Raw genomic sequence first — 15,968 nt, forward strand, 5'->3', positions numbered from 1 at the left:
TGGGTCATGTACATGCCTCCCAGTGTTTCTGGGAGGTGGCGCGACTCCTGACCAGCTAAAATAATTTTATGAGGCCATGGACCTCATATTTGGCCAGCTCAACCCCTCTGGAGCACCCTTGAGCCCCATGGCTCCAGGAGAGGCGCCTACTGGTTTTCAGCCGGCGGGTTTGCCCTCAGTGTCAGTCAGGCCCAAGGAATCCAGTGAAATATCTAGAGTGCGGGGCAGGTGACGACCTCAACCTTACTTGTCACCGAAGCCGATTGGTGGCACCACCTCCGTCATCATTTCCGACTCTGACACAGAGCCGGACAGGCGTTGTCTGACGCTGGTTCTGGTGCTGACCGGGAGAAAAGTCCCCATGTTGGAGCCAGTGCCTTATTCTTATGACAGGCCTGGATTGGGTATCGAATGAGAAGGGTCTGTAGACCCTTATGGTTATAAGCCCTTAGAAGACTGAGAACACCTGGTATGAGGATCTGGAAGATGCCAGTGGACTGGACACCTCACCAGACACTGGCCTGATCTCTCCCCATTCCATGGCTGTGGAGGAAGATGCCTCAATCGCCATGGTGGTGAGGACGGCTGCTGAGGTCTTGGACCTTTAGTTGCCCTCAGTGGCAGTCAAGATGAATGCCTTGGCGAAGGTGCTTCAACCAAGAGTCACCCCTTCTACAATCCAAACCACTTCTCCTTATTAATGAACACTCACCTGGTCGAAGCCCTGCACAGGGGCTCCTGTGCACAGGACATTTTCCCACTGCCATCAGCCTGCAACAGGGGAATCCAGTTTCTTAAACCAGCACCCCACCTTGAAGAGCCTGGTGGCCCATGCTTCTACCTCCAAACCGAACCCTGGTGCATTCCCTACCACCCCTTCAGACAGGGAATCCAAGAGGTTGGATACCTTCGGGAAGAGGATGCTCTCTTCTGGCAACCTAGCACTGCGGTCTGTGAGCACCACATGCCTCTTGGGCCGATGCTCCCATACGATCTGGGACTTGGTTGCACAAGTGCTGCTTATTGTCTCGGAGGAGACCCGAGCCATAGTCTCTCAAGCAATTGTTGATGGGAGGGACGCAGCCAAGTTCACCATACGATGTTGGCTGGATATGACAGACTCACTGGGCAGATCGATTTCACTTGTCAGTGGCCACTAGGTGCTACACCATGTTGAGAACCATTGGTGTTCGGGGATGTCCAAGCCTTGCTCATAGATATGCCCTTTGATGGCCCCCGCTTGCTTGGAGAGAAGGTGGGCTCAATGCTAGAATGCTTTAACAGCAGCAGGGTTACGGCCAGCTCTTTGTGCCTTTTGCCAACCCCAGTCCACCTTCCGCCCCTTTCTGAGGAAGGAAGGGGCTTTTAATCGCGTCTGTACCCTCCCAGCCACCACAGTCAGCAGGTTGCCCAACCTTTTCCTGGCCTAGGACGCAGTTCCCATGGACCACATGGGATGGTATCCAGACGTCTGGCCAGTCCACCACCCCCTGCAGCTGCAGCCTACAAACCCCCCTTAGTTTGCTCTCCCACCATAATGGGCATTCAGTGAGGAGGCAGTATATGTCATCACGTGAACCACTGGAGTTCACTAACATCAGAACATTAGATTTTGCAGCTCGTCTAAAGGGGTTACTCCCTCCCCTTCGTGACCACCCCTTCACCCATGCCATTGACTTATGACAGGCTAACCGAGAACCACCGCTCCTTACTCTGCCAGGAAGTGTTGGCTCTCATGGCTAAGGGAGCCATAAAGAGGGTACCGACATCAGAAATAGGTCGTGGTTGCTATTTCTGCTGTTTTCTGGTGCCAAAAAAGGATGTATGCCTCCATCCTATATTAGACTTGCACCTTCTCAATCTCTTCCCTCAAGAAGAAAAAATTAAGAATGCTTACACTTGCTAAAGTTCTGTCTGCCCTGGTCCCAGGAGATTGGATGGTAGCATTGAACTTGCAGGACGCATATTTTCACATCCCCGTCCTGCCTGCTCACAGATGCTACCTGCGGTTCCTGGTAGACCAAGAGCACTTTCAGTTTGCCATGCTCCCCTTTGGCCATACCAGCACACCTCTGGTGTTCACCAAGGTAATGGAGGTGGTTGCAGGGTTGGCAGTATTACCCTATCCCTACGATTGGCTGTTAGAAGTGAGTTCTCTCCAGGCAGTAGTTTCCCCCTCACTCCAGACAACAGCAAATCTTCTGCACTTGCTGGGGATCACTATCAACATGTTGAAGTCACACCTCACTCCTTCTCAGACACTCCTCTTCATCGAAGCTGTTCTGGACACAGTGCAGTTTTGGGTCTAGCTACTCAAACAGCGAGTCCAGGATATTCAGGCTATGATACTGATGTATCAGTCTGTTCCCTGGATTTCGGTGAAACTGACGCTGATGCTCCTGGGCCCCATGGCCTCCTGCATCCTGCTTGTGATGCATGCCATTTGGCATATGCGGGCTCTGTAGTGTGACTTGAAGTTCCAGTGGGCGCAGCATCAGGGGAATCTCTCTGACATATTTCAGATCTAGGCGGGAACTGCAAAAGACTTGCAATGGTGACTGACGAACTGTGATTGGGCCAGTGGCAGAACGCTCTTGCTTTCCCAATCAGAGCAGAATGTAGTCGCAGATGTGTCACTCCTGAGCTTGGATGGAGATTAGCGGACTCTAGTCTCCAGTGGAATCCTTGCTCCACATGAACCTGTTGGAGCTTCGGGTGATCCGTTTGGCATTAAAAGCCTTTCTTCCATCAATCAACGGAAGGCTGGTGCAGGTGTTCATGGAGAACACCACTGCCACGTTGTACTGCAACAAATAGGGCGAGTTGTGGTTGTGGACCATTTGTCAGGAGGTACTACGCCCCTGGACGTGGCTGGAACACCAGGGCATATTCCTAATAATTCCACACCTGACGGGGTCTCTGAACGCCAGTGCAGACTAACTCAGCCGTCGATGCCTACCTGATCATGAATGGCATATCCATCCAGAGGTAGTTCAAGGCCTCTTTCAAGAGTGGGGAGAGCCTTGACTAGATCTGTTCGCCACTGCTGAGAATGCGCAATATCAGTAGTTTTGCATGCTGGAGTTGCCAAGGCAGCTCGCTCTCTGTGACGCTTTGTATCTTAAGTAAAGCTCTGGCTTCCTGTACATCTTTCCACAAATACCACTCCTGCCCAGAGTTCTCAAGAAGATCAGCAATGACCAGGCCCAAGTGATTCTTGTGGCTGTGGATTGAGCATAGAGATTCTGGTATTCTGAGCTGTTGAACATGAGCATCGGTCCTCTGTTCCGTCGGCCTCTGCAGGAGGTTCTTCCATCTCAGCAACAGGGCAAGGTTCTGCACCCAAACCTGAAAATGCTTCACCTTCATGTGTGGAGAATGTGCAGCGACAATTAATAGCTTTCAACCTTCAGTCCGAAGTCTGCAATGTTAATTTGGTAGCCAGCCTTACCTCCACCAAGACAGAATATGCTTGCTGTTGGAACATGTTTGTGACATGGTGTACAGATAAACATGTTGGGCCTCTGTCTCTACCCTTTTCTCAAGTTCTTCTGTTAGTTCTTTCTTTGGCCAAGCAGGGCTCTGATTTGGGCATATAAAAAGGTAATGTTTCTGCTATTTCGGCTTCTCTGCTGTACCAGATCAGCCATGTCTTTTCAAATCCTCTACTGTACATAGGTTTTTGAAAAGTCTCTAGCATATGTTCTCACCAGCATCGTTTATTATGCCCCTTTGAGACCTCAACCTGATGTGCACTCCCTTTGAGCCTCTCCACCACTGCCCACTCAGACTTCTATCCATCAGAATGGCCTTTCTAGTGGCTATAACATCTGCCCAGAGGGTCACTGAGTTACAGGCACTGTCTGCACATCCTCCGTACCTTACCTTCTACCCATACAAACTTGTTCTTTGAACTCCAGCATCCTACATACCGAAGGTGGTAACTCCTTTCCATGTAGGCCAGTCCATCACTCTCTCTGCCTTTTACCCTCTGCCTCACCCCTCTAAAGATTAGTAGATTCTTCATTGACTGGACCTAAAAAGAGCGCTGTTGTTCTACCATGATCATATTCGGGTGGACGATCAACTCTTCGAGGGGTATGTCAGAACCTAGAAAGTGGACCATCTCGAAATAGATATTGCTTTGCATCAAAATCTGCTATGCATTGGCCAAAAGGTAACCCATGGGTTTGTGCGCTCCCTCTACACGAGTCAAGGCTGCAACCCCTTCATTAGCCTGTGGAGTTCCTTTCCTTGATATCTGTCATTCAGCAATGTGGCTTTGTTGCACTCATTTACAAAGTACTACTGCCTGGGCAGTCAGGTCAAGCTTGATGGTCATTTTGCCTGGTTGGCCCTTTTTAGTTCAATCCTTACCACAGCTCACCTCTGGGGAGGTATTGCTTGGGTATCTATTCTAAGGTAAGGAATCTGCAGCTAGAAGTCTCTATCTGATCAACAAGTTACTTACCTTCAGTAACACCTTATCTGGCAGAGGCTCTTTCTAGCTGCAGATTCCTTACCGACCCTCTCATCCTCTCCGCTCTGTGAACGGATTATAGTCTAAAGGGTTTACCCTTTTAAGGGCCCTAGCTTTGCACACCAGTGGTCAATGTTCCTCGTAGCTCTGCGCTTCAGGCATGGAAAGTTGTGAAAGGAAGCTGACATCAGTGCACTGGGCTGGTGCATATATAAGTACCGCACATGTCACTTCCTGCGCGGTCTACACCAACAACTCCACACAAAGCCAAAGGACGCCACCTACCTGTGCACAGGGGTACTGCTCATTAAAAGTTTCCAAATGTAGTCTGATACCTAGGGATTATTCTAAGGTAAGTAATCTGTGCCTAGAAACAGTCTCTACTAGAAAAGGCATTACCAAAGGCAAGTAATGTTTTCTATAGGAAGTGATAAAGGCCTTCTATCAAGTGAGAAAGTTTATCACTCATGAGAACTTAGTTTGGGGTATCAGTTTGTGGCAGCCAAAGTACCAGTTTCAAGACATCAACAGGGTTACCTAGGACTTCAGACTCTTGAATTAGCCTAAGCAGCCCCAGAGATCTACAAATTGTGTGAGGTGTAAAACACAATAGCACTTGCATGGATCTAGTGACGCATTTCTTAACCACATTGTTGAGCTGAAAATCAGCCAGTCTTAGCCTGCTTTGATTTGTTTCTTAACAGAATTGTGGAGAAACTCACAGGGACAAACTGTCTTAGTCCAATTGGCAGTGATATGCTCCTAAAGGCTTTTGAGGTGTGTGCTTGTTGACTCTATTCTGGCACGGTGTGTATTGTGAGAGGTATCTGTGGCAGTAGAGAGAGTCTGGCCAGTTCCCATTTTGTCCAGTCTGATACATTCTAAAAATTCCCCAAGTCCTCTATTCTGAATATGCAGTTGTCTTTCTTTTAAAGGTTATGATCATTTTGGTTCCATTCTTCGTCGACCTCGACTCTGGTGCCGATAGGGATGCCTGGCTTCAAAGCTTGTGACACCTGTCACCGACTGATGTCGGTCACAGATCACCACCGCCGGTGCCTCTATTGTAGGCCTGGGCAAAAATTTCGTTCCGTTCGCGGAAATTGCGATAATTTGACATTTTTGCGTTCCGCGGAGAGCGCGAAAATGTCAAAAATTCCGGTTTCCGCAGCTTGGCGATAATTTGTTTCTTGCTCGCGCTGTAAAATAATACATTCTCGCGCGCGCGCGATCGCCTTACCTGAATCCCTGCGTTCGCCGACAAGTTTTCTTGATCCGGTCGCGTTCTCCATGAGATGTTGTATTGTTTTTAGCCATTTGCGCTGTCTCGCGACAGTTCGCGCCCGCAGTGACGTCATGCGTCGCGCGATCACGTCTTTCTTCTCGCGATCATGCACCGCGAGAACAACTCAAATCAAGATGGCCGCGCCCGCAAGCAACCACATGGGTAAGTTGGCGACCCGCAACCATGCAGAAAATCTCGCGAACATGCCGGAAAAAAACTTCCGCATCTTCGCGATATTTCTGCTTGTTTGCGATAATTTTAAACATTCTCGCGATAATTTGCGAAGGTTAATTCCGCAAATTCCGCCCACCCCTACTCTATTGCCTTGGGGCCGACCACGATGCTGAGTCGTGCCTCGACTTCTGGGCCTTGACGTCAAAGGCTAGGTGGGAGCAGTCCCGCAAGCTGCTCGAGTTCTGGCGCCGCTCAAGGTCCCGGTTGAGGAGGAGGTCGAGGGACCGGTCGCGGAGCCGCAGCCATCACCGCTCGTCGGGGTCGAAGTCTTCGCGATCCGGTAAGCCGAAGCATAGCAAGAAGTCGAAGAGGCGACATCGGTCTTCGGGCTCTCCTCGCCGGTCGCGTGATTCAGCTGAGGATTCGGGTGGCACCACCCGCTCGGCTCCGTCGGAGCCGCAGGAGTCCCGTCCGACCCCATACCCTCCGGTCCCTGGGTCTGACGCGACTCCGGCGGAGGTCAGGGACTTCCTCGAGTCCATGAGGAACCTGGCTCCGCCATCGATGCCTGCCAGCGCGCCTTCGGGCCCCGCAGGCTCGACTAGGAGGCCTAGTGAGCCGGCAGCTCCGGCCCCGGCGCCGTCGTCGACTCTGGTCCCGATGCCGCAGGCCCCCGGGGAATCCAGGCCTGGATCCCAGTTGGCACCAGTCGACCTCATGACCCCTCCGCCGGCGCCGACTCCTCCGGTGCCGTTCCCCGGTTTAGTCCCGGTCCGGGCCCAGCATCGGAGCGGCGCCGCCCGGCGCCGCATCCGACGCCGATGGGTGACAGATTCATCTTCCGCCCGGCTCCGATCCTTCCACCTGTATACCAGGAATCGGATGACGGTGACGACTGGGAGGGGTCTGAGGACCGGCTCAGGCTCAGTTATCTCAGGACTGGGCAGACGAACTGGGGGATGCCAGTGGTCTAGACACCTTCCCTGACACTGGCTTCATCTTTCCTCCGACCGTGGCTTCGGAGGAAGGTGCTACATTTTATGTGGTGCTGCACAAGGCGGCCGAAGCCCTTGGGCTGGAGCTGCCTGCGGTGGCCGTGAGGACTAATCTCCTCACTGAAGTGCTTCAACCATCAGCATGCTCCTCGGAGCCTCTGCTGCAGTTCAATGAAGCACTGAGAGACGTTCTGAAGGGCACCTGGTCCAAGCCCTCCACAGTTCCTCCTGTGGACCGGAACGTGGCCCGGCGCCACCGCCCTGCACTGGGCGACCCCAGTTTTCTGTCGTTGCACCCCACGCCCGAGAGCCTGGTTATCCAGGCCTCTGCCTCCCAGACCTCCTTCCCGTCCGCTCCCCCGGATCGGGAATCCAAAAGGTTGTAACAGTTTGGGAAGAAACTGTTCTCCTCCCTTAGCTTGGGGTTGCGGTCTATCAACACCGCGTGACTTTTGGACCGTTACTCTCACTCCCTGTGGGATACGGTGGAGGGCGTGCTGCCCCAGTGTCCAGAGGAGGCCCGGACACGGCTCGCCCAGGCTCTTGCCAAGGGGCAGGAAGCAGCACGGCATGCAATCCGATGTGGACTGGACACAACGGACTCGCTAGGCAGGGCAATGGCGACCACGGTGGCGATTCGTCGCCACGCCTTGCTGAGGTCCACGAGTTTCTCCGGGGATGTCCAGAGCACCCTCATGGACATGCCCTTTGATGGCAGTCGCCTTTTTGGCGACAAAGTGGATAGTGCGCTGGAGCGCTTTAAGGACTCCAGGGCTACGGCCAAGTCCTTGGGCCTCTCGGCCCGCGCCCTCAAACTTCCGCTTTTTGCCCCTTTCGTGGCCAAGGAAGGGGCGCCCCCTCAAATCTGTCTAGCCACAGGCCGCAGAACCAACTTCAATGCGGTCGCGGACGTGGATTCCGCTGAGGCGGAGCAGGGGGACAACGAGCCGGTCTGTCCACATCTACCCCTGCGGCGCCCGCTTCAAAGCCCTCCTAGTCCGAGTTTTCAGGCCCATTCCACGCAAGTGGGAGGCAGAGTTCGCCATCACCTGCTCCACTGGCGTACCATCACATCGGACAGGTGGGTGCTGCAAATCGTCCGAAGGGGCTACTCCCTCCCCTTCGAGGCAACCCCTCCAGCCATGCCACCGCAGTGCCACCAGATTTCGGGGGATCACTTGCAACTTCTGCAGGAGGAAGTTACGGCCCTCTTGGCCAAGGGGGCTATCGAGCGCGTTCCTGGTCCAGAAGTAGGTTGTGGTTGTTATTCCCACTACTTTCTGGTTCACAAGAAGGGCAAAGGGTCCCTACGCCCTATCTTGGACCTCAGGAGCGTCAACGCCTTCCTCCAGAAGGAGAAGTTCAAGATGCTCATCTTAGCTCAGGTTCTGGCTGCCCTAGACCCTGGAGACTGGATGGTAGCGTTGGACTTGCAGGACGCTTATTTCCACATACCCACCATGCCGGCCCACCGGCGTTACCTGCGGCTCACGGTGGGCCAAGAACATTTACAGTTTACCGTGCTCCCCTTCGGCCTCACCAGTGCCCCTCGGGTGTTCACGAAAGTGATGGCGGTGGTCGCAGCTCATCTGCGCAGATTAGGGGTTCCAGTCTTCCCCTATCTCGACGACTGGTTGTTGAAGGCGGGCTCGCCCCAGGCAGTCATCTCCCACCTCCAGACTACGGCCGACCTCTTGCTTTTGCTGGGGTTCTCCATCAATGTGCCGAAGTCGCATCTGAGTCCCTCCCAGAAGCTCCTCTTCATCGGAGCGGTTCTGGACTCAGCGCAGTTCCGGGCCTATCCTCCAGAACAGCGGGTCCGGGATATTCAGCCTCTGATTCCCATCTTTCGGCCTCTATCCCGGGTTTCGGTCAGGTTGGTGCTGTGGCTTCTGGGTCTGATGGCCTCCTGCATCCTGTTGGTGCATCATGCCAGATGGCGGATGCGGGCTCTGCAGTGGGACCTGAAGTTTCAGTGGGCCCAGCATTGGGGCAACCTGTCCGACCATGTCTTGATCTCGGAGGGCACTGCAAGACGTTTGCAGTGGTGGCTCACGGACCACAATTGGGTCAGTGGCAGATCCCTCTCCCTACCCCAACCGGAGCACGTAGTAGTGACGGATGCGTCCCTCCTGGGATGGGGGGGCCACATCGGAGAGGTGGAGATCAGAGGCCTCTGGTCTCCGGCAGAGTCTCGGCTCCATATCAACTTTCTGGAGCTGAGGGCAATCCGACTTGCACTGAAGGCATTCCTTCCCTCTGTCCGGGGAAGTGTGGTGCAGGTGTTCACGGACAACACCACCGCCATGTGGTACTGCAACAAACAGGGCAGGGTGGGGTCGTGGACCCTCTGTCAGGAGGCCCTGCGCCTCTGGACATGGCTGGAACATCAGGGCATCACCCTTGTGGTTCAACTTCTGGCGGGCTCTGAACGCAAGAGCAGACGAACTCAGCCGCCAGTGCATGATGGATCACGAATGGCGTCTAAACTCGGACGTGGCACAAGGCCTCTTTCGGCAGTGGGGAGAGCCTTGGTTAGATCTATTCACCACCGAAGAGAACGCGCAATGTCAGCAGTTCTGCACGTTGGAGTTTCCAAGGCGGCACTCGCTCGGAGATGCTTTTCGTCGCGAGTGGAGTTGCGGTCTGTTGTATGCCTTTCCGTCTATACCACTTCTGCCCAGAGTGCTGAAGAAGATCAGGCGCAACCGGGCCGAAGTCATCCTGGTGGCTCCGGATTGGACACAAAGATACTGGTATCCCAAGCTACTCAGTCTATCGATCGATCCCCCGATCTGCCTGCCTCATCAGGAGGACCTTCTGTCCCAGCAGCAGGGGACGGTCCTCCACCCGAATCTGCCCAGCCTCCACCTCCATGCGTGGAGATTGAGCGGCGACAGTTGATGCCATTTGACTTGCCTCCTGAAGTCTGTAATGTTATTTTGGCAGCCAGGCGTCCCTCCACAAGATCGGTATACGCCTGCAGGTGGAACAAATTTGTGGCATTGTGCACAGCAAAGGCTGTGGATCCCCTTTCCGCTGCTCTTTCTGAGGTTCTCCTCTTTCTTCTTTCCCTGGCCCAGCAGGGCTCTGCTCTGGGTACCCTTAAGGGATATCTTTCAGCTATTTCTGCTTTTTTACGGCTTCCTGATCAGCCTTCTCTTTTCAAATCCCCTGTTGTTTCTCGATTCTTTAAGGGCATTACTCACATGTTTCCTTCTGTCCCTTTTGTAATGCCTCAGTGGGATTTGGCTGAGGGTTCATTACACTTGGGCCACAGCTGCAACCACTGCTCTGGGCTGGTAAGTCCCCTTGCAGGACATTTGTCAGGCAGCAACGTGGGCCTCGCTGCACACGTTTACCAAACACTATTGCCTGGACAGCCAAGTCCGGAGAGATGGTTTCTTTGGCCGTTCTGTTCTTCAGGACTTTCTGGTGTGATATTGGTTCGCAGACCCACCACCGGGGTTGGTATTGCTGGGGTATCTATTCTAAGGTGAGGAATCTAACTAACGTGTTTCTTTCAGATGAACAAGTTACTTATCTACGGTAACGATATATCTGTAAGAAACATTAGTTAGTTAGATTCCTCACCGCCCCACCCATCCTCCCCGTTCTGCGAACCGATATCTAGGGTTGAGGTCATCCCTTTCAGGGCCCTAGAGTTTTTGGCACCAGTGTCGGTCTCTTGCATGGCTCTGCGTTCCTGGCGCGGAAAGCTATGTACAAGAACTGATGTCAGCGCGCGAGGGCGGCGTCTAAGTACTCCGGTGGCGTCATCCCGGCGATCACGACGCCGACGACGGACGCAGAGCCGCAGACGACGCCTAGCGACGCGCTAGGGTATTGCTGACGAAAAATCTTTCCGGATCCAGCCTGACGCCTGGGGATATTCTAAGGTGAGGAATCTAACTAACTAATGTTTCTTACAGATATATCGTTACCGAAGGTAAGTAACTTGTTCGTTTGTGCCCTCACGAAATACCACATTGTTGCTGGGGGTGAGATCTGTGCGATTTCTGAGGATCCCAGCAGATCCTCTTCTGGGGCTAAATGTTGCAATCAGCAACTATCAACATAGCTCAAAGTTTCTTTGTCGAGAAGTGAATTAACACTTGCCGGCAGTTGTTCCCACCTCTCTTCCCTGGGGTGTGTGCAAGTGCGCCCTCCTCATTCATTGTGGGCTATATTTGGCTGTTGATTCCCCCTCTCCAGTGGTAGAAACCACCTCTATGCCCTCTGTAGTTATCAGCAATCTGGCCTAACATCGCAGCAGCAGTTGGGTGCGTTCAGGGGCTTGCATGTTCCTTGCCTGCCAGGGGTGAGATGATTTACAGCGAGCTCATGTTTCTTTTGGTGCCGGGCGCCTCAAGTGGCTTGTCCACCTTCTGCCTGTCCGAGAATGCACCTCAAACTACTCCAAACGTTGCCTCTTTCAGGACAGTGCAGTTCGACATACCCATTTGGCCTATTTAACGGCATTTAATAATCGTAGACTGTCTTACGGGCACCGCTGACGACTCGCAGAACTCTGAGAAGGCCAATGTTGCCTGGCCCAAGGTTCCCCCCATGCAGCCCTCCAGTCTCACTGAATTTAAGAAGCAGCTTGAAACTGAATAGGACTGTGTTCTTGAGGGGGATGAAGCTTTCAGTTACCACGCATGAGTATTGTGCAGAGAAATCCCCTATCTGTTCATACTGAACAGTTTGAAGTGTAGAACTGAACTTTCAGATTCTATATAATAGAAGTGACTGATTCAGTTTTTGTTATTTTTGATTTTATTTGAATCATAAAATACTTTTCTTTTTACTCGGTAGCTTCTTTAAGTGTTTTTTGAGTGATGTTTATATTTTTTGCATGCCTGCTCTGGAGGCAGCTGTCTCTAGCCTAACTCTTATCAAGGCACTGGTTTATAATGGTGGTGAGAGACTATTCCGTAATGTGGTAACCTGGCTTTCTACAATGCTCTACTAGTTACAATCATGGGCCTCATTGTGAAGTTGGTAGGAGTTGCCTCTGACCGACATCTCTGCGGTTGCGGAACCGACCAACCTTCCGTCCGCGTTCCTGAATCTGCAACTACAATGCGACTGCACATGGTGCGGTCGCCAACTCCCATTTCTCTATGGGAGCTAGTGCAGCTCATGGTGCCTGCCACACGGAGCATGGATTTACAGGGGGGCACCAAAGGTGCCACCAGGCCCAAAACCGTAGGCCCAGGGGAGAAGGGGACCTCCTAGGGGTCCCCAAAGTCGCTTTCTGACAGGCTATGTCGGAACGCACGACTTGGAAAGCCTGTCGGAAACTAACATCATGATCTCGACAGCGGAAACGTCGTCCTACAGGGATTATGTTAGGTTTTCAACTGCCCGACAGTCTCCTTGAGCCTGTCCGAAGCCAATCGGATTGACCGGCCGGTTTGGACTCTGACCGCCGTTATTGTAATACGGCGGTGGGAGTTTAAACCAAGGATGTTGGTCGGTAAGCCTCTGACGAGCAGTCAGAGGCTTACCGACCATCATCCAAATCAGGCCCCATATATTTAATAAATTCAGTATGATCATTAAGTTGTTCTGTTCCTTTCCCTTTAGGATTCGGTGAATATTTTGACCCTTGTGTATCCATCTCTGCACATGTAGATTTCCTCCTACTTCTGGATAAAGATTTACACAGGGATGGTATTTTCCAATTCTGGGTGGAAATATTTGCTCAGTATCAGGATTTACAAGTCTTCATTTCCTTATACAAAGGGGTGAAGACTTTTATGGCTTAATTTAGAAAGTTAATGCTAGTAACTTTACACCTGTATTTTTGAATTATACCTATAGGCTGAGATCTCTGCTGTGCAAAATTCAGATTGTGAACGTTTAAGGCAACAGTATTTACCTGGCTTGACTCTGCCAGCACATAAACACATCCTTCATCCTAGGCTCTGCTCTCATCCCCTTTGATTGTGTCACTTTTCTTGCTGACACAGATCCTGAGATATGCCAGTCTCCAGGATGCAGCCAACTCCACTCAAGAGGAAGAGGAACTTCACTGAAGGGGAGAAAGAACTTGCAGTTACCTTTGTTGTTGGTCATTATCACAAATTACTTGATCTTCCTCTATAAACACGCAGTGGAGTGGGGAAGGTGGCCATGTGGCAAGGATCTGAAAAACACTGGTGGAGTGAGAGGTGTTTGGTGAAGTAGTTTTATTTCAGGATCCATCCCATCTTGTTTCACCCCCTTCAATGGGCAATCTGACCTGCTATATGTCCTACTTGTTTCCGGAAATCTCAGCGAAACCCCAGGTAAGAAACTATTGCCCGCTATCTATATACTACTATACTACATGGCTACTCTCCACTCATGTCATGCAATCCTCGTCGCCAAATAATGACCAATATTTTACATTTCACTCACACTCCGCTTTGCCCCCTTAGTAGTGTTTATTGATTGTATTATTATTGTGCTTGTACTGCTTATGTACATTCCCCAACTCAATGTCATTTTTAGCAAATGTTGAAGCAGGAGTAGCCTCTATTGCAGCATGACAACAACCAGGCCCTGTGTCTACGTGCACTGGTGCGTCACACTGTTTTCGATGTCACCACACTCTAGATAATTTTGTCTTTGTTGTATCACAAGAACAACATATATATATATACATATATATATATATATTACACATACATACACACATACAAAATGTACATAGCACATACTTATCTTGTGATTTTTAAGGCTTGGAATGAGCTCATACATATCGTCTTATTTTTACTTTGAACGCCCTGTGTTGTCTGCCCATCCCTCTTCGTCCACCACCTCCTCTTCTTCTCCAGCCAGTACACACTGGCCAACAGACTGGGCACACACAACCAACGGATGCCGGGGCTTGGTAAGTTTCAGCCACATCAATAACAATTTATATAACTATATTTCTCTCTGTAATGTTATGATATGTAACATATGGTTCCTAAATATAACAGAAATCACATAATAGTTGAACTTGTATATCTATTCTTGATATCTTTATGTTAATAAATAAATCCTTCCTTTGTGCTGTTTTATTGTTAAATATGTGTGAATGTTCCTCATTACCCTCTCTATCCACACATGACTTCATTGCATAAATCATTGAGTAACATTTCCTATTCCGTGCGGCATAGTCTCTTGCGCCATGTCAGTAATAACAACCTAATCCCTCTATCTTTGATACATGAGATTATGTGCTTGTTTATGCCATGCATATCAATGATGTTACTGTACACTGATGCTATTTGTGTAGGCGGATTTACTAACTTTGTATTTGTCTCTCTTCTGAGCTTCATGATAAAACCCCAGGTGTCCTTATTAAGCCCTTCACCAGCATACAAATTCAAGGGACATGCTGAAAGCCGCAATTCAACCCTCTAGAATCCATCGGTTAGGTAAGTCTGTTACATGGACACGTATACTACTAAACACAGATATTTTAACTTATTTTCACCCTTTTTCATTTTTAAAAAAGTATGTCCATTGACCAATATCTATCTCCTAATTTAAACTGCCAGATGTGTGTCGCTGGTATGGGTACCACCCACTAGGTAAACAGGCATGTTTTCCTGCCCTTTTATTTATCTTGCATTCTGACGTTTTCCTTTTTTTGCCCTGGGTTTAGCCTACTTTAGTATGTGTGCAGAATCCTAGGTGCGTCCCTGACTATGAGTTGGTCCTGGACTTGTCCTCTGACCTGCAGAGGTGCACCAAGTGTGCCTTAATTTACTGACAATGGACTACCTTCCCTTTCATAAGTTAAACACGTCGAGTAGTAATGGCAGCATACTGTGTTTTGACAATTACCAGAGTTTGAGAATTACTGAAGTAGAGGCCTGCTGGCCCAGTCATGTAAAGTTCTACTTCTACGTGCTTGCCCAGTCCTTAGTGCTTACAGCCGAGTGCATGCCTAGCGTGGTTAATGTGTATAGCCTGCCGGGTATATGCATGGTGTGGGAGTGTGTCAGCTTAATAGAGGCCAGTAGGATCCATTGTGGAGGCCCTTGCCCTGGCATTGTACAAGAGGGAGGTGAGGACTGCCAGACGGTGGAAATGTATTGTTCATATTCCTGTAGCTGCAGGGAGGAGACCTAGACATTAAAGCAAGGGGAGAGGAGACAGCTCCTTTGGGTCCTCTGGGGCTTTGTGTTAGCAAGGAGCTGCTTGCTATCATTCATCATTCATGAACACTGTCATGAGCATGGGAGGGGTGAGGAGTGGAAATGTAGACACTGTTGTGAAAGGTGAGGAAATCGTTAGGTGTGGCCTGCTCTTTTGTCTTTCCCTGATTACCCCTTCAGTTGGGCTGATAGCAGCCCCGTGCAGTAATCTTACACCCCTTTGAGCCCCAAGGAGCTCCAAGAGAGAGAGGACTGCTGTGAGAAGCATCAGTCTACCCAGGGATGTGTCTGGAGATCATTCTTCAAGGCACATTTAAAAGGGAAACCACCCTAAACTGGTTCTACCGTTTCAAACAGTTAATACACATTACTGGTTGTTGTGTATAAAAGGGGGATCTTCGCTATGCCACTTGAAGTTCCAGTTCCAAGTCCTCTGAGGCAAGGAAGGAAGGAAATGCTCCTCAGAAAACTCAGAGGGCAGCTGTACAACCAGGCCTGGTGTCTGTCTATCTGACAGCCAGTCTCCCCTAGGACAGGGCAGCATCTGAAGTCTGGATCTCTTACTAGAAGAGCTGTATACCTATCCTGAAGCCCTGGAAGCATGCCTGCTGAGTCAGGGAAAGAGTCTGCCTTCCCTCCAACAGGAGAGAATGTACAGGAAGGAGTGAGGTGCAGTGTCTCCCCTGCCGTTTTGGAACCCAAAGGAGAAGACGGATGGAGAGCTATCTGGGAGAAACCACATGCAGGAAGGCCCCCAGCTTCTCCCTGTGGTTCCAGATGGGAATCACAGCCCTGCGTCAGGGCGATTGCTGAAGTCTGATTGAGACTGTAATTGTATATTGTGATCAGCCGATGAATGTTGCAACTGTGAAAGTTGTGATCAGCCTGTATGA

At 50.8% G+C, this 15,968-nt stretch overlaps 1 protein-coding gene and 1 pseudogene across 8 annotated transcripts in view; one reads left to right on the forward strand and one right to left on the reverse strand.

The window, feature by feature from the left end:
- Positions 1-1,048, reverse strand: part of LOC146857809 (uncharacterized) — a 31,961-nt pseudogene extending 30,913 nt beyond the window's left edge.
- The window catches only part of ADGRB2 (adhesion G protein-coupled receptor B2), a 1,096,893-nt gene that overhangs the window by 394,460 nt on the left and 686,465 nt on the right, over positions 1-15,968 (forward strand). The window lies entirely within an intron of this gene.

This window comes from Triturus cristatus, chromosome 3_2 (assembly GCF_964204655.1).
Source record: "Triturus cristatus chromosome 3_2, aTriCri1.1, whole genome shotgun sequence".
Classification (NCBI taxonomy): domain Eukaryota; kingdom Metazoa; phylum Chordata; class Amphibia; order Caudata; family Salamandridae; genus Triturus; species Triturus cristatus.